Source organism: Cervus elaphus, chromosome 13, assembly GCF_910594005.1.
Source record: "Cervus elaphus chromosome 13, mCerEla1.1, whole genome shotgun sequence".
NCBI lineage: Eukaryota > Metazoa > Chordata > Mammalia > Artiodactyla > Cervidae > Cervus > Cervus elaphus.
Window position 1 is genome coordinate 9239560 of NC_057827.1, and position 23143 is coordinate 9262702.

At 39.1% G+C, this 23143-nt stretch overlaps 1 protein-coding gene across 3 annotated transcripts in view; it reads left to right on the forward strand.

Moving 5' to 3' along the window:
* The window catches only part of GABRG3 (gamma-aminobutyric acid type A receptor subunit gamma3), an 824838-nt gene that overhangs the window by 682477 nt on the left and 119218 nt on the right, over positions 1 to 23143 (forward strand). The window lies entirely within an intron of this gene.

Genomic DNA, 23143 nt, shown 5'->3' on the forward strand with positions numbered 1-23143 from the left:
CGCTATTTTGCAATTCATTTTTATCTAACAGGATTTGGGAAGTAGATTGGTTTCAAGTCGGCTTTTCTTCTGATCTAGTTATTTGCTAATATAAATAATTTATTAGCTTTTAAAGCTCCATAATAATGTGCTTCATATGACTAGATTAAGATGTAAATTTTAATAATTAGTAATAAATATCTTTGAAGAACAGTCTGAATTTTTTTTTAACTTTTTATTTTGTATCAGGGAATAGCCAATTAACAATGTTCTAATAGTTTCAGGTGAGCAGGAAAGGGACTCATTCATACATATACATGAATCCATCCTTCCCCAAACTCCTTTCCTATACAGTCTGCCACATAACACTGAGAAGAGCTCCATGTGCTATACAGTAGGTCCTTGTTTGTTATCCATCTTAAATATAACAGTGTGTACATTTCCATCTCTAACTCTCTATCCCTTCCCCCATCTCCCCAGCAACCATAAGTTCATCCTCTATATCTGTGAGTCTTTTCCTGTTATGTAAGTATAAGTTCATTTGTATCGTTTCTTTTTAGTTCCACATACAAGGGATGTCACATGATATTTCTCCTTCTCTCTCTGACTTCACTCCATATGACAGTCTCTAGGTCCTTCCATGTTGCTGCAAATGACATTCTTCCATTATTTTTAATGGCTAATATTCATTGTATACATGTACCAGATGTTCTTTGTCCATTCTTCTGTTGACAGGCTTTTAGGTTACTTCCATGTCTTGGCTCTTATAAACAGTGCTGCAATGAACATTGGAGTGCATGTATCCTTTTGGAACATGTCCTTCTCTGGATGTATGCCCACGAGTGGAATTGCAGGGTCTATTTTTATTTTTATTTTATCTTTTTATTTTTTTTTAAGGAACTTCCATCTTTCTCCATAGCGGCTGTACTGATTTACATTCTTATCAACAGTGTAGGAGGGGTCCCTTCTCTCCACATCCTCTCCAGTATTTATTGCTTGTGGGTTTTTTGATGATAGCCATTTTTGACTGGTGTGAGGTGATATCTCGTTGTAGTTTTGATAGGTATTTCTCTAATAATTAGAGATGTTGGACATCTTTGCATGTGCCTATTGACCATCTGTATGCTTTCTTGGGTGAATTTTATATTTAAGTCTTCTGCCTTATTTTTTATTGGGTTGATTGTTTTGATGCTGTTAAGTGTCATGAGCTGCTGTAAATTTTAGACACTAATTTCTTGTTGTTCACCTCATTTGCAGATAATTTCTGCCATTCTGTGAGTTGTCTTTTCTTTTTGTTTGTTTCTTTCGCTGTGCAAAAGCTTTTGAGTTTAGAAAAAAAAGTCACTCAGTAGTGTCCGACTATTTGTGACCCCATGGACTATACAGTCCATAGAATTCTCCAGGCCAGATTACTGAAGTGGGTAGCCTTTGCCTTCTCCAGGGGATCTTCCCAACCCAGGGATTGAACCCAGGTCTCCCACATTGCAGGCAAATTCTTTACCAGCTGAGACACAAGGGAAGCCCTTTGAGTTTAAGTAGGACCCAGTTGTTTACTTTTGTTTTTATTTTCATTATTCTGGGAATAACAAATTGAAAAAGATATTGCTGAGATTTATTTCAGAGAATGTTCTGCCTATGTTTTCCTCTAGGAGTTTCATAGTGTCTGGTTCTCAAGATTGTTTTGGCTATTCAGGGTCTTTTGTGTCTCCATATAAATTTTAAGATTTTTTTTGTTCTAGCTCTGTGAAAAATGCCATTACAAATTAGATAGGGATTGCATTGAATCAGTAGATCACCTTGGGTAGAATAGTCATTTTGATAATATTGATTCTTCTGATCCAAGAACATGATACGTCTTACCATTTGCTTATGTCTTCTTCTATTTCTTTCATCAGGCCCTTACAGTTTTCAGAGTACAGTTCTTTTGTCATTTTGTGTGTGTGTGATAACCAATCAGTGGTGTCCAACTCTTTTGTACCCCATGGACTGTAGCCTGCCAGGCTCTTCTGGTCCATGAAATTCTCCAGGCAAGATTATTGGAGTGGGTAGTCATTCCCTTCTCCAGGGGATCTTCCTAACCCAGGGATCACACCTGGATTTCCTGTGTCACAGGCAGAGTTCTTTATCGCTGAGCCACTGGGAAAGCCCCCTTTGTCTCCTAGACAGGTTTCAAGGTATTTTATTTTTTTTGATGAGATGGTAAATGGAATTGTTTCTTGAATTTCTCTTTCTGATCTTTTCTTTGTTAGTATACAGAAATACAACAGATTTCTGGGTGTTAATTTTGTAACCTGCAACTACCAAATTCATTGAAGAGCTCTATTAGTTTTAAGAACAGTCTGAATTTTTTGATAGAATTCTAAAATAGACAACTGCAGTTGCTACTTGGTATCCATGGGTATTGATTCCCACACCCCTAAAGATATCAATATACCAGATGCTCAAGCCCACCACATAAAATGGCCTAATGCCTGCATTTAATGTACATCCTTCTATATATTTTAAATCATCTCTAAATTACTTATAATACCTAATACATTGTAAATGCTATGTAAATAGTTGTGAATACAATGTAAATACTATGCAAATAGAGTTGACCCTTAAGCACCTCAGTTTATTTTTTATTTTTTTAATTATTCTTACTTTTTTACATTTATTTTTATTAGTTGTAGGCTAATTACTTTACAATATTGTAGTTTAAACTGTACAAGTTCACTGAAATTTTGATTTTTTTCTGTAGTAAATACTACAATACTATGCAACCTCAGTTGGTTGAATCCCTGTATGCAGAACCTTGGATATGAAAAAATCAGCAAACTACACATACTGAGGACCATTTACATTAAAGCCTTGTGGGCACCAGGACCCGGAGACCCCACGAGATTGAGCCAGATCTGCCTTTGAGTGTTTGAGTGTCTCCTGTGGAGACACGGCTCTGCAGTGGCTGTCTCGGGCACGGGGACTTTGGCTGCAACAGACCTGGGAGGCACTGTCACATAAATCCTCATGGAGGAGGTCACCATTAGCCCCACCATGGACCCAATGGGGATAGAGCCACAAGCTGGAGAACAATTATATCAAAGAAGTTCTCACACTGCTGTAAAGTTCTAGGGCACAACAGATTCCCCAACCTGGGGATCTGAAAAAGGGACTGAGGACCCCCAGGGAACTTGACTTCAAAGGCCAGTGGGATTTGATTACAGAATTTCCACAGGTGTGAGGAAATAGATTTTTGGAGGGCGCAAACAAAACTTTGTGCGACCAGGACCCCAGAAGAAAGGAGCAGTCACACCACAAGAGACTGAGCCAGACTTCCCTGTGAGTGTTCAGGAGTCTCTGGCAGAGGCAGGGCCTATTGTGGGGTCAGGGACACTGAGCACAACAATCCTGGCAGCACCCTAGCAGCAGGGTGGTGCTGGCATAAGTCTTTTTGAAGGGCTTACTTTTGAAGGAATTTGAAGGAATACTTCAGTATTCCTGCCTTGAGAGCCCCATGAACAGTATGAAAAGGCAAAAAGATAACTCCCCAGATTGGTAGGTGCCCAATATGCAACTGGAGAAGAGCAGAGAACTAGCTCAGGAAATATGAAGAGGCTCAGCCAAAGCAAAAACAACACCCAGTTGTGGATATGATTGGTGATGAAAGCAAAGTCTGATGCTATAAAGAACAATATTGCATAGGAACCTGGAATGTTTGGTCCATGAATCAGGGTAAATTAGATGTGGTCAAACAGGAGAGGGGAAGAATGAACATTGGTATTTTAGGAATCAGTGAACTAAAATGGATGGGAATGGGAGAATTTAATTCAGACCAACTGTGGGCTTTGAATCCCTTAGAAGAAATGGAGTAGCCCTCATAGTCAACAAAAGAGGCCAGAATGCAGTACTTGGGTGTAATCTCAAAAACGACAAATAATCTCTGTTCATTTCCAAGAAAACCATTCAATATCACAGTGATCCAAGTCTATGCCCCTACCACTAATGCTGAAGAAGTTGAAGCTGAACAATTCGATGATGACCTACAAGACCTTCTAGAAATAACACCGTAAAAAGATGTTCTTTTCATCATAAGAGAGTGGAGTGCAAAGGTAGGTAGTAAAGAAACACCTGGAGTAACAGGGAAATTAGGCCTTGGAGTACAGAATGAAACAGGGCAAAGGCTAAGAGTTTTGCCAAGAAAACACACTGGTCATAGCAAACACCCTCTTCCAACAACACAAGAGAAGATTCTACACATGGATATCACCAGATTGTCAATACTGAAATTAGATTGATTATATTCTTTGCAGCCAAAGATGGAGAGCTCTATACAGTCAGCAAAAACTAGACCAGGAGCTGATTGTAGCTCAGATAATGAACTCCTTGTTGCCAAATGCAGGCTTAAATTGAAGAAAGTAGAGAAAATCACTAGACCATTCAGGTATGACCTAAATCAAATCCCTTATGTTTGAACAGTGGAAGTGACAAATGGATTCAAGGGATTAGATGTGATCGAGTGCCTGAAGAACTATGGACTGAGGTTCACAACATTGTACAGAAGGCAATAATCAAGATCATCCCCAAGAAAAAGAAAGGCAAAAATGCAGAATCGTTGACTGAAGAGGTCTTACAAATACCTGAGAAAAGAAGAGAAGCAAAAGGCAAAGGAGAAAAGGAAAGATATATCCATCTGAATGCAGAGTTCCAAAGAATGGTAAGGAGAGATAAGAAAGCCTTCCTCAGTGATCAATGCAAAGAAATAGAGGAAAACAATAGAATGAGAAAGACTAGCGATCTCTTCAAGAAAATTAGAGACACCAAGGGAATATTTCATGCAGAGAGGGGCACAGTAAAAGACAGAAAATGTATGGACCTAACAGAAGCAGAACATATTAATAAGAGGTGGCAAGAAAAAACAGAAGAACTATACAAAAAAGATGTTAATGCCCCAGACAACCATGATTGTGTGATCATGGTTGATCCTAGAGCCAGACTTCTTGGATGCGAGGTCAAGTGGATCTTAGGAAACATCACTAGGACCAAAGCTAGTGGAAGTGATGGAATTCCAGCTGACTTATTTCAAATCCTAAAAGATGAGGCTGTTAAAGTGCTGCGCTCAGTATGCCAACAAATTAGGAAAACTCAGCAGTGGCAACAGAACTGCAAAATGTCAGTTTTCATTCCAATCCCAAAGAAAGACAATGCCAAAGAATGTTCAAACTACCACACAATTGCACTCATCTCATGTGCTAACAAAGTAATGCTCAAAATTCTCCAAGCAAGGTTTCAACAGTATGTGAACTGAGAACTTCCAGGTGTTCAAGCTGGATTTAGAAAAGGCAGAGGAACCAGAGATCAAATTGCCAACATCTGTTGGATCATAGACAAAGCAAGACAGTTCCAGAAAAACATCTACTGCTGCTTCATTGATTACACTAAAGCCTTTGGCTGTGTGGATCACAACAAACTGTGGGAAATTCTTCATAGATGGAAATCCCAGACCACCTTACTTGCTTCCTGAGAAATCTGTATGCAGGTCAAGATGCAACAGTTAAAACTGGACATGGAATAATGGATTGGTTCCAAATTGGGAAAGGAGTACAACAAGGCTGTATATTGTTATACTGCTTATTTAACTTACACACAGAGTACATCAGGCAAAATGCTGGGCTGGATGAAGCACAAGCTGGAATCAAGATTGCCAGGAGAAATATCAATAACCTCAGATATGCAGATGACACCACTCTTATGGCAAAAAGCAAAGAGGAACTAAAGAGCCTTTTGATGAAAGTGAAAAAGCTGGCTTAAAACTCAACATTCAAAAATCAAAGATCATGGCATCTGTTCCCATCACTTCATAACAAATAAATGGGGAAACAATGGAAACAGTGACAGACTTTATTTTCTTGAGCTCCAAAATCACTGCAGATTGTGACTGTAGCCAAGAAATTAAAAGACACTTGCTCCTTGGAAGAAAAGCAATAACCAACCTAGACAGCATATTAAAAAGCAAAGACATTACTTTGCCAACAAAGGTCCGTTTAGTCAAGGCTATGGTTTTGCCAGTAGTCAAGTATGGATGTGAGAGTTGGACCATAAAGCAAGCTGAGCCCCAAAGAATTAAAGCTTTGGAACTGTGATGTTGGAGAGGACTCTTTCTTGCGAGTCCCTTGGACTGCAAGGCGATCAAACCAGTCCATCCTGAGGGAAATCAGTCCTGAATGTTCATTGAAAGGACTGATGCTGAAGCTGAAGCTGTGATCAGCTCTGGCTACCTGATGCGAAGAACTGACTCATTGGAAAAGACCCTGATGCTGGGCAAGATTCAAGGCAGGAGGAGAAGGGGATGACAGAGTATGAGATGGTTGCATGACATCACGAACTCGTTGGACATGAGTTTGAGCAAGCTCCAGGAGTAGCTGATGGACAGGAAAGCCTGGCGCACTGCAGTTCATGAGGTCACAAAGAGTCAGACATGACCGAATGACTGAACTGAGCTGTACTGATTTATATGCTGATTTTCAATTTATATGTGAATTTTCAATTTATATGTGTATTTTCAACTTATATGTAAATGTTCACCTGTGTAGAGTGTTAGTGCCCATGTCTTTCAATATTCAAGTGTCCTTTTCAATGTGTGTCAAATTCAAGTTTGTTTTTCCTAACTTTCTGAAAAAAAATTGTTTCAAATATTTTCAGTCCACAGTTGGTTAAACCTAAGTACGTGCAACCTGTTGCTTTGGAAGGCCTACTGCATTTCACATGAAGAAAGGTCTTAAAAACTATCTAATCAACAGACAAAAGCAAAACTTCTCCACAGGTGTCATGGTGGTAAAGGTGAAAAATGACATCTGTGTTTAAATATTAAATGTTGATAAGGTTAAAAGAATGAAAGATCATAATCATTCAATAAATCATGGAGACAGCATATAATGGGGAATGTTTGGGGAAGCATTTACCCAAATTTGAGTCACTTACATTAATAATAAAATTACATACCCAAGAGTTTATAATAAACCAGCAGATCTTTGTGGTGTAAGGCAGACCAGTGGAAGGTAACCAAATGGGGTGATTGTTCTAATATTTAAATGCCAAGTATTAATGCTGTTATTACTTTCCTGGTGTTCTAGGCAAAATTATATTAAACAAAAGGAAATGTGAAGGCAGGTTGAACACAACTGGTTTTAAAATATACAATAAGATCACTGCTATATTTAAATAAATAATCAACAAAGACCTACTATATAGCACATAGAATTCTGCTAAATGTTATGTGGCAACCTGGATGCGAGGGAGGTTTGGGGGAGAATGGATACCTATATATGTATGGCTAAGTACCTGTGCCATTCGCTCGAGACTATCACAGCACTGTTTGTTAATTGGCTATACCCTAGTACAAAATTGCTTGGAAGACAGAAGAAATTAGGACTTTTTTATGAATAGAAAATTAGTATCTCCCCAAAATTCTTTTACTCACTCATGGCAAACAGAGTCTTCCCATGAAGTCAATGAATATATTGGCATGATAGAAGAATATTCTCCATCTGTTCTTCTTAGCTATTGTTCCTATTTATATATGAAACTTCATGTCATGTTAAATATTTTCACTGTGTATCCTTTAGAAAATAAGCAAAAATGTATTATAAATAAGTAAGTTTACATTAAAAAATCAAACTCACTTTTCTTCAACAAATCAGAAGCCGTTTAAAGATAAGAGCGAGTGGGCTCCAGAGAGGGCCCACTTCCTCCCATGCCTGTCTGCAATAGCTCAGAATGTCCTAAGTCTTATTTCCTGCTGGAAGGTCCTTGATTAGTCATTTATGGTCACTCTTTTGCACACTCCTTCAGTTCTCTTTCCCCTTTCTCTTGCATGAAACACAACCCTAGTTAAATCCAGCCCTTTGTCCACTCTACACTTGGGCCCAAGCAGCATTATGAGGCAAAAAATAAATAAATAGAAACACACCACTTCCATGACCTATCTCAATTTAAGTCCTTGGCCATGAATTTCAAGTGAGCCTTAAGGTAACCATATTGTATTTTGCTAGTCCAAAGTTTTTCAACCTTTACTCATTATATTTTATTCATTGTGTATTTTTAAACTTTTTTTCATTATTATGTCCCTTGGAATATTAATACTACAGATATTCTTACATAGTTTTTCATGTTCCATGGCCTTTTGGAGGGCTACACATGGTAATGCCCAAGATTTTTCATCTCCTGCCAAAAGCAAAATTTTCCTCCCTTAGGGGTAATATCACTTCCATTAAAATGCAAACTCCAGTCTATTTATTCTCCTGCACTCCTAGATGGCTAGTTCCTATTTTGCTCTTGGTTTCAACCTCTGACATCTCTACCTTCTTCCTGACTTTCCACTGGTGATCTTGCCACTACTTCTCCCTAAAATGCTAACGCACTCAGAGAACATCCAGCATGTTTGCTTACCTGTCCATGCAGAGTACTGCAGATGAGCACCCATTGCTTATCCATATGTGCACTAGGTCCTGCTCCTTCTGCCCTAAACAAGGGACTGCTCCAATATATCTCCCTCTCTCTTCTGCCACATTTTTACTCTCTACTGTGTCATTACATCTAAAACTTAAAAACAAGCTGTTGTTTCACAAAAAGTGAAAGAAAGAAAAAAAGTTTATTCCAGTTGGGTCTCCAGTAGGCAACAAAGGACACACACAAAGTGGGTAACTAGGAAGAATTTAATAAAAGGAAGGAGCTATTTGCTGCTGCCAGATCTTAGCATATATTTCAATAAGGCATTATGGTAGGCAGACTAACGGCTTCCAAAGAGGTCTATGTTTAATCCCACAAATCTGTGAGTACATCGTGTTATATGACAAATGGCATTAAGGTTGCAGATGGAACTAAGGTTGCTTTCCAGCTGACTTTCAGATGGAGATGCATCCTGGACTAGGGCCCAGTGTGAAGAGGTTGGCAGAAAGGAGTCAGACGGAGATATAACTCCTGGAGAAAAGCACAGAGAGTTACAAAGCTGCTGGCTTTGAAGTTGGTGTAACCGGGGTACCAGCCAAGTAATGTAGGTGGCTTTAGAAGATGCAAAGAGCAAGGAAATTAATTCTAGAGCTTCTGGAAAGGAACACTACCCTACTGATTTTAGCCAAGCAAACTACATGCCAGACTTCTAAAGAACTATAAAGGCAATAATTTTTGCTGCTTTAAACCACTAGGTGGTTATTTGTTACAACAGCAATAGGAATATACAGGCATATTGTTGTAACCTTGAATTAGTGATACTGTGGAGCAGTTACCACTTCATGGCTGAAGAAACAAGAAGAGAGAGTGGTTACTGGAATTTGGAAAAATAGTTTCCATGAAAGGATTTCAGCATTTGTTGCTTTGGCAGAATATCCATCCAACCTGCAGCCCCGAGGCAGGTAAGCTAAGAATAAATGCCATAACCTCTCTCTCCTCACAGTATCTGATCCTTCCCCACAGTTGTCGAACTCAACCAGAAGCTGAAGCTTGAAAAATCTCTATTGTGGTCCAGGCAACCCAGCATGCTAGGCATAAAGCTGGTAGAAATAGTAGAAGGAAGATTTGAAGGGGCAACAGTTGTCCAACACAATGTTATTCCCATTCTGCTTCCTCCACATGCTACTGTCCTATCTGTGCCCTTTGAAGCAAATCCTTCTGAAGAATTGACTAGCCGCACTGGCTCCGGGCCTCTATTTAAGCCCACCTCAGTGGGCTTTCATTCTCACTTCTTAACCAGCACTGTTCTCAGCACCTGCCAGAGACTTCTACATTGCTTCTGTCACCATTATTCATCTTTCTCTCCTTTTTCTCTTCTCTTGTCTCCTAGGACACTCCTCTCTTGAATATTCTCCCACTGCTGTATCTTTCTCTGCATTTTTATGTTGTACCTTTGCTTTATCCACATTATACTCCTTTAGAAGTACCCCAGGTCTCTGTTTTCTATCTATACCCACTTCCCCCTGAGCCCCATCCATCCTTCCATGGTATTAAATTACAAAATTACATATGCAGCCCCAGATCAAATATCTCAGAAATTCCAGCCTTGTGGATCCAATTGCTTGTTCCTTATATGTCCCAAATCAATGCCAATAAGTATTTCCCGTGTAGCCTTGCCCTGTCAGATGGTGGCTCCCCCATCATTGATGTGGTTAATCCAAAACTCTCAAGATCTTCATTAACTCTTCTCTTTTTCTTACATTTCATAACTAATGTATCAGAAAGTGCTGTTGACTATATTTTATATATGATGATTTTCTGACAGTTTTACTGATCTGAGTCACCATAATCTCTTACCTCAATTATAGCATTAATCTCCTAATTTGTCCCTTTGGTTCTAGCTTTGTCTACCTACAGTCCATCAAAAGATGATTCTTCATTACTAAAGTTGACATTTCTCTGCTCAGAACCTTCCATGACCACCCCCACTTTTGCTTAGGGCAAATGCCAGAGTCTTTACAATGCTCTATACAGCTCTACATGATCTAGCCTATGATGGTTCCCCACATGTTACCCACCACCTTCTCTCTGACTCTGTTTCAACCTTACCAATCATGGTCTCACCATATGGTTTTGGACAAGCTATTTTCTATCTATTCAATAGACACCCTTCCTCAGGGTTTCTGCCTGACAAACTACATCATATTTTTTTAAACATCTAGTCTCAGGAAATATCTTCTCATTGCATCTTATCCTGACTACCTTATTAGCACTCTCAACATTCACAAGCTGATCTTATCTACCATATAACTGTATGTATTTATTGTATTTATGTTTTGGCCTTATTCCATGCAGAGGGACATTTCCATGTCATTAGCTGATTTATATGAAGTACGTACATGGGAGTTGACTCCTACTGATACACTCCTAAATGAACTGGAGACAAAAGTATTTGAGTCAAGGAGATCATTTAGGAGGGATGATACAAGAAATCGTGAGATTTGAGTCAGAAAGAGGCAATGGGAAGAGAAAGAAAGTAATATATTTAAAAGACTTTCTGTCAGTCAAATGAACAAGTCTTGTAAGTGGCATGGTATATGGATTAGACAGATTGCAAAAGCAAAAGAGAAAGAAGTAAGGCCTTTGGAACAATACGTGAGCAGATAAGTAAAATAAAGTTGGGCACAAGTTGAGGAGAATCATAGGATTTGTTCCAGATTCTGGAGGAAAATTCTTATCTAGGTTGTTGTTGTTCAGTCTCTAAGTCATGTCTGACTCTTTGCAGCCTCATGGACTGCAGCACACCAGACTCCTCTGTCCACCACTATCTCCCAGAGTTTGCTAAAATTCATATCCATTGAGTCAGTGATGTTATCTATCCATCTCTTCCTCTGCCACTTCCCTTTCAATCTTCCCCAGCGTAAGGGTCTTTTCCAATAAGTTGGCCCTTCTCATCAACTGGCCAAAGTGCTGGAGCTTCAGCTTCATAAACAGCCCATCTAATGAATATTCAGGGTTGATTTCCTTTAGGATTAATTTATCTGATCTCCTTGCAATCCAAGGAAGCCTCAAGAGTCTTCTCTAGCACCACAATTTGAAAGCATTGATTCTTTGGCACTCAGCCCCCTTTATGGTCCAACTATCACATCCATTCATAACTACTGAAAAAATCACATGTCTGTTAGTTGCTCAGTCATGTCCAACTCTTTGAGACTCTATGGACTGTAGCCTCCCAGGCTTCTCTGTCCATGGAGTTATCCAGGCAAGAATACTGGAGTGGGTTGCCATTCCCTTCTCCAGGGGATCTTCCTGACCCCAGGAATCAAACCCAGGTCTCCTGAATTGCAGGCAGAATCTTTACAATTGGAGCCACCAGGGAGCCCTGTTGGGAAAACCATAGCTTTGACTATATGAACCTTTGTCTACAAAGTGATGCCTCTGCTTTTTAATATGGTGTCTAGGTTGGTCATAACTTTCCTTCCAAGGAGCAAGCATCTTTTAATTTTATGGCTGCAGTACTGTTCCCAGTTATTTTGGAGCCTAAGGAAAGAATATGTCACTGCTTACATTTTTTTCCCCTTCTATTTGCCATGAAGTGAGAGGACTGGATACCATGATCTTAGTTTTTTGAATGCTGAGTTTTAAGCCACTCTCCTCTTTTACCATCATTACAAGGCTCTTTAGTTCCTCTTCAGTTTCAGCCATTAAAGTGGCATATCTGAGGCTTTTGATATTTCTCCTTGGTAATCTTGATTCCAGCTTGTGATTCATCCAGCCTGGCATTTCAGATGACACTCTCTTCGAATAAGGTAGACAAGCAGAGTGACAATGTACAGCCTTGTTTTACTCCTTTCCGAATTTTGCATCAGTCAGTTGTTCCATGTCGGGTTCTAACTTCTGATTCTTGACCCGCATATAGATTTTTCAGGAGACAGGTAAGGGAGTCTGCTATTCCCATCTCTTTAAGAATTTTCCAATTTGTTGGGATCAACATAATCCTATTCTTTAGCATACTCAATGAAGCCAAAGTAGATGTTTTTTGAGGGGACTCCCTTGCTTTCTCCATGATCCAATGAATTTTGGTAATTTGATCTCTGGTTTTTCTGTCTCTTACAAACCCAATTTGTACTTCTGAAAGTTCTTGGTTCATGTGCTACTGAAGTCTAGCTTGAAGGATTTTGAGCATGATCTTGCTAGCATGTGTAATGAGCACACTTGTACAGTAGTTTGAGTATTCTTTGGCATTGCCCTTCTTTGAGATTGGAATGAAAGCTGACATTTTCCAATCCTGTGGCCACTGCTGAGTTTTCAAAATTGGCTAACACAATAAGTGCCCCACTTAACAACATCATCTTTTAGGATTTTAAATAGTTCAGCTGGAATTCCATCAGCTAGTTTTGTTCCTTGTAATGCTTTCTAAGGCCCATGTGACTTTACACTCCAGGATATCCAGCTCTAGGTGAGTGATCACACAGTCATGGTTATCTGGGTCATTAAGACCTTTCTTGCATAGATCTGTGTATTCTTGCCATCTCTTCTTAATCTCTTCTGCTGCAGTTAGTTCCCTACTGTTTCTGTCCTTTATCATGTCCATGCTTGTGTAAAATGTTCCCTTGATATCTCCAGTTTCTTTGAAAAGGTCTCTAGTCTTCCCATTCTATTGTTTTCCTCTATTTCTTTGCATGGTTTACTTAAGAAGACCTTCTTATTTTTCCTTACTATTCTCTGGAAGTCTCCATTCAGTTGAGAATATCTTTCCCTTTCTCCCTTGCCTTTCACTTGTCTTCTTTCCTCAGCTATTTGTAAAACCTCATCAGACAACCACTTTGCCTTCTTGCATTTCTTTTTCTTTGGAATGGTTTTGACCACTGACTCCTCTATATTGTTATGAACCTCACTTTATAGTTCTTTAAGCACTCTGTCTACCAGATCTAATCTTGAGTCTGTTCATCATCTCCACTGTATAGTTATGAGGGTTTTGATTTAGGTCATATCTGTATGGCCTAATGGTTTTCCATAGTTTCTTCAGCTTAAGCCTGAATTTTACAATAAGGAGCTAGTGATCTAAGCCACCGTCAGCTCCCAATCTTGAAGTTGCTGACTGTATAGAGCTTCTCCATCTTTGGCTTCAAAGAACATAATCAGTCTGATTTTGATATTGAACATCTGGAGATACCCATATGTAGATTCATCTCATGGGTTGTTGGAAAAGGATGTTTGCTATGGCCAGTGTGTTGTCTTGCCAAAACTGTTCACCTTTGCCCTGCTTCATTTTGTACTCCAAGGCCAAACTTGCCTGTGATTCCAGGTATCTTTTGACTCCCTACTTTTGCATCCCAACCCTCTATGAGGAAAAGGACATCTTTTTTGGTGTTACTTCTATAAGGTGTTGTAGGTCTACATAGAACTGATCAACGACAGCTTCTTCTGCATCAGTGTTTTAGGCATAGACTTGGATTACTGTGATATGGAATGGTTTGCCTTGGAAATGTTTAAGATCATACTATCATTTTTGAGGTTGCCCCCAAGTACTGCATTTCAGACTCTTGTTGATTATGAGGGCTACTCCGTATCTTCTAAGGCTTCTTACCTTCTGTAGGAGGTTTAACAGTCATCTGAATCAAATTCACCAAGGCCCATCCATTTAAGTTCACTGATTCCTAAGATGTCGATGTTCAGTCCTATCATGTTCTGCTTGACCACATCCATTTACTTTGATTGAAGGAACTATTTCAGGTTCCTATACAATACTGTTCTTTCATCATTGGACGTTAATTTCACCACCAGATACACCCAAACTGAGTGTCATTTTCACTTTGGACCAGACACTTCATTCTTTTTGATGCTATTATTAATAGAAATTGTCCTCTACTCGGGAGAAGGCACTGGCAACCCACTCCAGTACTCTTGCCTGGAGAATCCCATAGACGGAGGAGCCTTGTAGGCTGCAATCCATGGGGTCGTGAAGAGTTGGACACGACTGAGCAACTTCACTTTCATGCATTGGAGAAGGAAATGGCAACCACTGCAGTGTTCTTGCCTGGGGAATCCCAGGGACTGTGGAGCCTGGTGGGCTGCCGCCTATGGGGTCACAGAGTTGGACATGACTGAAGTGACTTAGCAGCAGCAGCAGCAGCCCTCTACTCTTCCCCAGTAGGATATTGGACACCTTCCAACCTGGGAGTCTCATCTTCCAATGTCATATACTTTTGCCTTTTCATACTGTCCATTGGGTTCTCCAGACAAGAAGACTGGAGTTGGTTGCCATTTTCTCCTCCAGTGGACCATATTTTGTCAGGAATCTTTACTGTGATCCATCCTTCTTAGGTGATCTTGCATGTCATGGCTCATGGCTTCATTTAGTTATGCAACCCATTCATCACAACAAGCCTCTGACCCATGAAGGGGTTGCACAATGGTAAATATGACTACAAGTCTAGTAGGTTCTTGTCCTGCTCTTTTAACTTATATGCAGAATACATCATGCGAAATGCTGGGCTGGATGAAGCACAAGCCTGAATAAAGATTGCGAGGACAAATATCAACAACCTCAGATATGCAGATGACACCACACCACCCTTATGGCAGAAAGTGAAGAGAAACTAAAGAGCCTCCTGATGAAGGTGAAAGAGGAAAGTGAAAAATGTGGCTTAAAATTTAACATTAAAAAAACTAAGATCATGGCATCCGGTCCTATCACTTCATCGCCAATAGATGGGGAAACAATGGAAATAGTGACAGACTTTATTTTCTTGGCCTCCAAAATCACTGCAGATGGTGACTGCAGTCATGAAATTAAAAGATGCTTGCTCCTTGGAAGAAAAGCTATGGCAAACCTAGATGGCATGTGAAAAAGCACAGACATTACTTTGCCAACAAAGGTCCATATAGTCAAAGCTGTGGTTTTTCCGTTAGTCATGTATGAATGTGAGAGTTGGTCCAAAAAGAAGCCTAAGCACCAAAGAATTGATGCTTTTGAACTGTGGTATTGGTGAAGACTCTTGAGAGTCCCTTGGACTACAAAGAGATCAAACCAGTCAATCTAAAGGAAATCAATCCTGAATAATCATTGGAAAGACTGATGTTGAAGCTGAAGCTCCAATACTTTGGCCATCTGATGCAAGGAGCTGACTCATTAGAAAAGACCCTGATGCTGGGAAAGATTGAGGGCAGGAGAAGGGGATGACAGAGGATAAAAGGGTTGGATGGCATCACCGACTCGATGGACATGAGTTTGAGCAAGCTCCAGGAGATGGTGAAGGACAGGGAAACTTGGCATGCTGCAGTCCATGAAGTTGCACAAAGCTGGACATGACTGAGCGACTGAACAACAATTGGTAGGTTCATCAACCATATCCAAAATGGGGCTGAACAAGTTAACATCATTAGTCTGTGGTAGAATCATGCTGATAGGGTCTTTAAAACAAGGCACACCCAGAGAGTGAGACCTGTCAGAACAGACCTAGATAAAGCAGGTTTTATAATAATGCCTGCCGGAAACTGGATCCCTCTCTTCATTGTTCCAAGCCTGTGAATATTTTTTGCCTTAAGGAAATACAGGTAATAGATTGCACCTGCATTTCCAGAGAGATTCCTGGAACTTTCAGGACATGAGTTTGAGTAAACTCCAGGATTTGGTGATGGACAGGGAGGCCTGGTGTACTGCAGTCCATGGGGTTGCAAAGAGTCAGACACGACTGAGCAACTGAACTGAACTGAACTAATTCTTAGATTCAATTATCTATTAATTCATTTAGTTGCAAAAAATGTTTCATGGAAAAGTTAGAATGTGTTGGACACTTCTTGACCCTAGAGAGCTTCTAAACTAGAGCACAGAAGACAAGGAATTAGAATTTACTGAGAGATATGTCAATATAAATGTGTCCCAACAATTGCTGCAGAAGCACAGAAAGGAGGAGGGCTCAGTTCTGGCACCCTATGGAAAAAATCACAATGATCAGGATTCTTAGCATCTCTCTACTTCTGCGGGTCACAGTATCCTAATGAGGTACCAAAGTTGGTGTTAGAAGAACTGTCTCCTAATCACAGCAATCAATAGGAAACATGCATATTGCACACTCCTGAAGATGTCCAATGTCCCTAAACACAAGAAAGAATTGTGTTGAAAAAATCTGTGTTTAAAACAGCACTCCTCAAATTCCTTTTACCAGAAAATACTTATTTCATGGAATATGGACAATGGCATTATTAGTCTATAAAACATCACTCTGAGCATTTCATTTATGAATGATAATGCTGTTTTATGGATTTATAAGACATATTGAGTATTTCAGTCATAGCTGAGGATAAAATGCAAAAAAAAAAATCACAAAATTAGCATACTAGTCAATAATTAAGTCTATATTTGATTTAAGTAGAATATTTACACATAAATCCCACATGTGTCATGAAGAGGAAAAGAATTTCATTCTGTCACAGAGAATTTTTCAGATTTATTCCTCATAATGCATTTTATTATGGAAAATATTTTTTTCAAATGAGTTGATTTATTTTTACCAATACTATGGCCCATAAAAAATTAAAAATTAGAAGACTCTTGCTACTTGGAACAAAAGCCATGACAAACCTAAACAACATATTCAAAGGCAGAGAAATCAATTTGCCAACAAAGGTCTGTATAATCAAAGCTATGTTTTTTCCAGTATTCATGTACGGATGTGAGAGTTGGACCATAAAGAAGGCTGAGCACCAAAGAATTTATGTTTTTGAACTGTGGTGCTGGAAAAGAGTCTTGAGAGTCCCTTGGGATGCAAGGAGATCAAACCAGTCCATCCTGAAGAAAATCACCCTGAATATTCATTGGAAGGACTGATGCTGAAGCTGTAGCTCCAATTCTTTGGCCACCTGATATGAAGATCTGACTTATTGGAAAAGACCCTGATGCTGGGAAGGATTGACGGCAGCAAGAGAAGGAGGCGACAGAGGAAGAGATGATGGGATGGCATCATTGACACAATGGACATGAATTTGAGCAAACTCCAGGATATAGTTAAGGACAGGGAAGCCTGGAATGCTGCAGTCTATAGGGTTGTGAAGAGTAGGACATGACTTAGTGACTCAACAACAACAGCAATTTTTAAAAGTTTTCCAACCATAGTCAATCTTTGTATTACTGCATTTGGAAGGAAAACATCATTTTGGATGATTAAAAAGCCCAATTTATATGCTTAAAAATTAATAGTCTTCACATTCACTGTCAGTCATTGATGGGCATTAACTACAATGCAATTCTCATAAGCAGGTGGTTGTTGATTATTGACATAATCTGGACTATGTTAATCAAGGAATGGTTTTATTAGTAGAATGTGTTTCTACAAAATAAATAACATAAAAATAAACTCTTTTAGAGATTTATTTGGTGATCACTTTTTATGTTTTAATATCTCTAAGTATGAAAACAAAACAAGTCCCTATTCTTACAGGAGCTCATCTACTGATAAAAAATATTTGGCTTTTATACTCTTTAAGATCAACATAATTCAAATGGGCTACACATTGTTCAATATGTTTCCTCACATCATTCTTAGCCTCCATCTAGGTAAATCTTTAGAGTGGCTTACAAATATCATTTCAGTTTTGGGAGATCTGATCTGATAGCCCGCTTAGGGAATTCCAAGTTATCATATTCTTCTTTCTGTAGAAACTCAAAGTTAAGGATTCATGTCCAGAACTAATGGATCTGAAAAGGAGGTTCTATATTCCCCTTAAAATCCTAAAGTAACATCATGGCAAATGTTCAACTTTTCCTTGTTGATGAGCTTCTTCATAATTCTTTTTAAGTAAACAAAGCATTTTTATTATAGCCATGCATTTATTCATTTAGCCAAAACCAATTTTGCACAGAAAACTTAGCCTCTGGTGGCAATTAAGGCTTTCAGGAAGATGCATCAGGAATGAATGAGGTTATTTCTAATATATAGAAATTGAGTCCATTGCTGTGGACTCAAAATAGAGTGAGATGGTAGAGTGGGACTGGAGCCCACAAAGAGTTCAAAGTCATGACATGCCTACACACATGTCTATATGTTGTTCTATGTGTGGTTTTTTTGGTCATATCCAGCCTGAATTAGGTGTCAACATTTAAGACTATTTAATAAGTATTCATAAAACACAGCTGTGCTTTATGGCATTTCACAATGTGAAAGGTCACCCACAGTGTTCTGATGGCATTTAAGAGGATCCTTGTTAAATAACTTTCTTTTTATAAACAAGTGTTATTCCTTTGTTTTCAATTTCCTAACTCAATCTGCTGCTGCTGCTAAGTCACTGCAGTCGTGTCTGACTTTATGCGACCCCATAGACGGCAGCCCACGAGGCTCCGCCGTCCCTGGGATTCTCCAGGCAAGAACACTGGAGTGGGTTGCCATTTCCTTCTCCAATGCATGAAAGAAAAGTGAAAGTGAAGTCGTTCAGTCGTGTCCGACTCTTCGGGACCCCATGGACTGCAGCCTACGAGGCTCCTCCGTCCATGGGATTTTTCCAGGCAAGAGTACTGGAGTGGGGTGCCATTGCCTTCTCCGTAACTCACTCTAATTATGTCAATAATATGTACTCCTTTTTTCCCAAGGATATTAAAGCAATTGATGTATTATCTTTCTTGCTTGTTCTCACAAATCATGGTGAGATATTATTACTCCAAGGTTTTAAAAGGGGGTAGATATTATTTAAAGAGAGTAGATAGTGAAATGGGAAAGCGTTGAAAAACTTCAGAAGCATGAGGCCAGGTGTCTAGTCTCTAGATATGTTGCCAACACCACGTACTTTGAGGTGGACTGACTTCATTTCTGCCTCACATTGTCATCACAGAGTCTGTGTAAGAATTTTCATCACTCTAACCCTTACCTCCTTTGGATGTGACCCTGGGAAACCACTTTTATTTAATTGGTCCTACTTTTCTTTGTTGGGAAATATGTAAAAGTATTATTTGTATCACTCTCAGACTTTTACATAATATAATGAATATTTATATATTTAAAATTCATATACTGTTAAGAGCATGAGTGGTTCCATGAGTTTCCTGGGGCTGCCCTAACAGTGCCACAAACCAGATGGCTAAACAACAGAAATTTACTCTCAGTTTTGAAGGCTGGGAGCCCAAATTCAAGTGCCACCAGGTTGAGCACCTTGAAGCAAATATCTGACCCATACCTCTCTCCTTGGCTTACAGATGGCATTCTTTCTGTGTCCATGTCGGTGTCCAAATTCACCTTTTGTATAAAGACATGAGTCATATTGGATTAGGGCTCACCCTACCCTAGTTTGACTTCACTAATTACATCTGCAATGACTGCATTTCCAATTAAGGTGACACTCTGTAGTACTGGGTGTTAAAACTCCAATATCTTAAAAAATAAAATAAAACTTCAAAAAACCAAGAGTGGCCTTATCATTGCAACTGAACCTTGACTACCTGGGAGGGCAAAAGTAGTCTAGCAGTTTCCCATGCTTGTTCAGCTGGGGCAGCAAGAAGGGACACTCTTCCACGTGCTCCATGACCTTATCAAGCAGCCCTACTTGTTTCATTTCAAGTATCTGAGGAGCCTCAGGCCCTGGTGGATGGAAGTGATCTTTCATACTGGTAAAAACACACCCAGCACAGGCAGAATATGTGCTGCAGACCCTGCTTCACATTTATCAGTGGGACCAGTTGGTGAGGCTGAGATCTTGATATCTGGTTGGCCTTATACATCCTTAACCGAGAGATATATTCAAAAGGATCATGAATTTGACTGACTATCACTGCTAACTCCAGGCTCAAAGTCTGGGACCTGAAACAAACAAAAGCTCTGAGAAGATACTAGCCTCAGCTGGGACCCAGTAGAGCCTCCTCAACCCCATGCATTGCAACCCATAACAGTAACCTAGAAAATATCACACACCATGAGGGTTAGTGTTTCAGTTGCATTTCGAAGTAAGACTTTCCCTTTATCCTGGATACACTCTTGATACTTGGATTCTCTAGTGGCATTCAAGATCAAAGTCCTCTCCCAAGAGGACCTCTTACATTCACTGTGAACAATACAGGGTACAGGCCAGTGCTTCTGAGCATGTGGGTGGCCTGTTGACTGGCAGCTTTGGTATCACTTGGGAGCTAGTAAGAAATTGAGACTCTTGGACCTCATCTCAAACCTTTTGGATCAGAATCTCCCAGGGAGGCACCGGGGATTCTGGATTTCACAACCCCTTCAGGTGATTCTGATGATACCAAATTTTGGCATTCTGGGTGAGGCAGATCAGAATGTAGCTAGGGTATGGAATAAAAATCACATTGCTGTAGGATCACAGCCAATGAAGAATAATCTTCTGTTATGACTTCTGACGGTCTCAACAATGTTATGCATTCTTTAGGTTACTAATGCTCTTGAACAGTCTTTGTATAGTCTTCCTGCCTTCCTCAGCTATTCCCCCAAAGATGATTACAGAAGGCCTTTCCTTTGCAATAGCCAAAAGCCATCTTGCATATTGAAAATTGGAAACTTTAAATCTTTCCATCTTTCTATCATCTATCTATCTACCTATCAAATCCACAAAGTGTAACAAGAAATGCCTCTACTAGACTATTATTCTGACCATTTAAAATGTATATATTAATACCTTCACTGAGTATAAACCAGCAGGGAATTCAAGAAAAATATATTTTGGAATTATTCAAAATATATCAGTGGCAAGACATCTGATCTGGGTTTTTGATAAGTTTTATTTATTTAAAAGAAACCAAATATTTATAGATATGTGTATAGGTACAAGTTAGTAATATACATCTATTTCCTTGCTCAGTCAGATAAGAATTCCTAAAAGCAGATTCCCCAGAATCAATAATTCAAATATTGGTTTTCAATACCATTCTCCAATAAAAAGAACCAGAAATCATTAAAGAAATAGCTATTTGTAGGACTGGGGCAAAAAATATAGATGAGCCTATAGCATCTTGTAGTGCAAGGAAGAAAGAAAATGCTAACACACACATACAAACAAAACAATGGTGGTATGTCAAAGGGACACATGAACCAACTAAGAGACATTGCAATTATCAAAGTTGGAAATTTCGAGCAATAAAATAAAGTATGTTATTATAACCCACACAAAATACATATCCATGCATCTCCACTGATACAAATGTGATTAAATAAATAAATAGGAGAAAGGACAAATATTCTGTGCATAAGAATTCCAAGTAATTTATGCAGATATTAATGCCCAGGCATTAATCTAATACTCCTCAAGTGTGGAGTACTTTTAATAACTTCTTTCCAATGAATTCAGAGTAAAAAGGAAGGCAGAGGGTAATTTTACAGAACAGACATCTGACAAATACATCTTCAACCAGGAGATGGAGATAAACATTAACAGTCCTATAATGTTGGTGATACATATTCTTGATATAATGTGATGAAAATGGCATTGTACCTCTGATGTCTTCCTCCCCAAATCAAATATCCTCAGACTAATAAATAAGAAAACATCAGGCATTCACAATCAAGGAATAGTCTACATAACTTACCAATACTTCCTGAAACTGTCAAGGTCATCACAAATAAGGGAAGCTTTAGAAACTGTCAGAACCACTAAAAGCCAATGTAGTATCCTGATTGGGATCCTGAAACAGAAAAGGATGTTATGAAAAAAATGTGGAAATCTAAATAAAATATGGCCTTTATCTCAGTATTGTCTCACCAATTATAACAAATGGACCATATTAATGTAATATGTTAATAATGGAAACTAGAGTAGAAAATATATGAACTTACGAAACATCTTCACAGTTTTTCTTTTTTTTTCATTTATTTTTATTAGTCATAAATCTAATACTGTTATAAATTGAAAGTTTATTTTTTAAAAATGGTGCATTATAAAAGTGAAGTTCTTCTTCCAATGGTTATTGAGTGGCTTGCAGCACACCAAATCTCTCACTGAATTGAAATGAAAAAAATGGATAGGGTAATATTAAAATCTGTTTTAAGACAGGTGTTGAAACAACCATAACCTGAGGGGACAAAGTCCTGAAGAAGTGGACATCACACAGAGAGGCAAACCCACATTTTATTATTGTTTTATCTTTTGGAACATTTGCATGACTGACAAGACTTAGCAGCAGCAGCTGAGCATCTAGAAATAGAATATGAATCAAACAATATAGGTAGAGCCTGGGGGAGGGGGAGGGAAGTGCTATGAACAACTAGCTCCTTGTGTTGGAGTATCAATCAGATTCAATAATTAGAGGCCCTGTGGTCAGACAGTTAGACTGAGGAATCCCTTTACATAAAAAATTAAGATGAAAGAATCTTTGGGTGGTGATGTGGCAAAGCAGTGGCACCACAGCAAGCCCTTCTGGATGAAATTAAAGAAGAACCTGACAATGTTCAAGTGATTCAGTGGTAAAAGACTCCACCTGCCAGAGCAGGAGATGTGGCTTCAATCCCTGAGTTGGAAAGATCCCCTGGAGGACAAAATGGCAACACACTCCAGTATTCTTGCCTGGAAAATTCCATGGACAGAGGAGCCTGCTAGGCTACAGCCTATGGGGTTGCAAAGAGTTGGACATGACTGAGTGACTGAGTGCACACACACACACACACTTTGAATTGAATGAACTTAGGTTCATCCATTCAACAAATATTAATTCAATGTTATAATTATGAGAATAATAATGAGCTAGCAATTTTGTTCATAAGTCATGTTTAACTTTTGGCTAAGTGTAAGCTATCATGCTATGGAATTT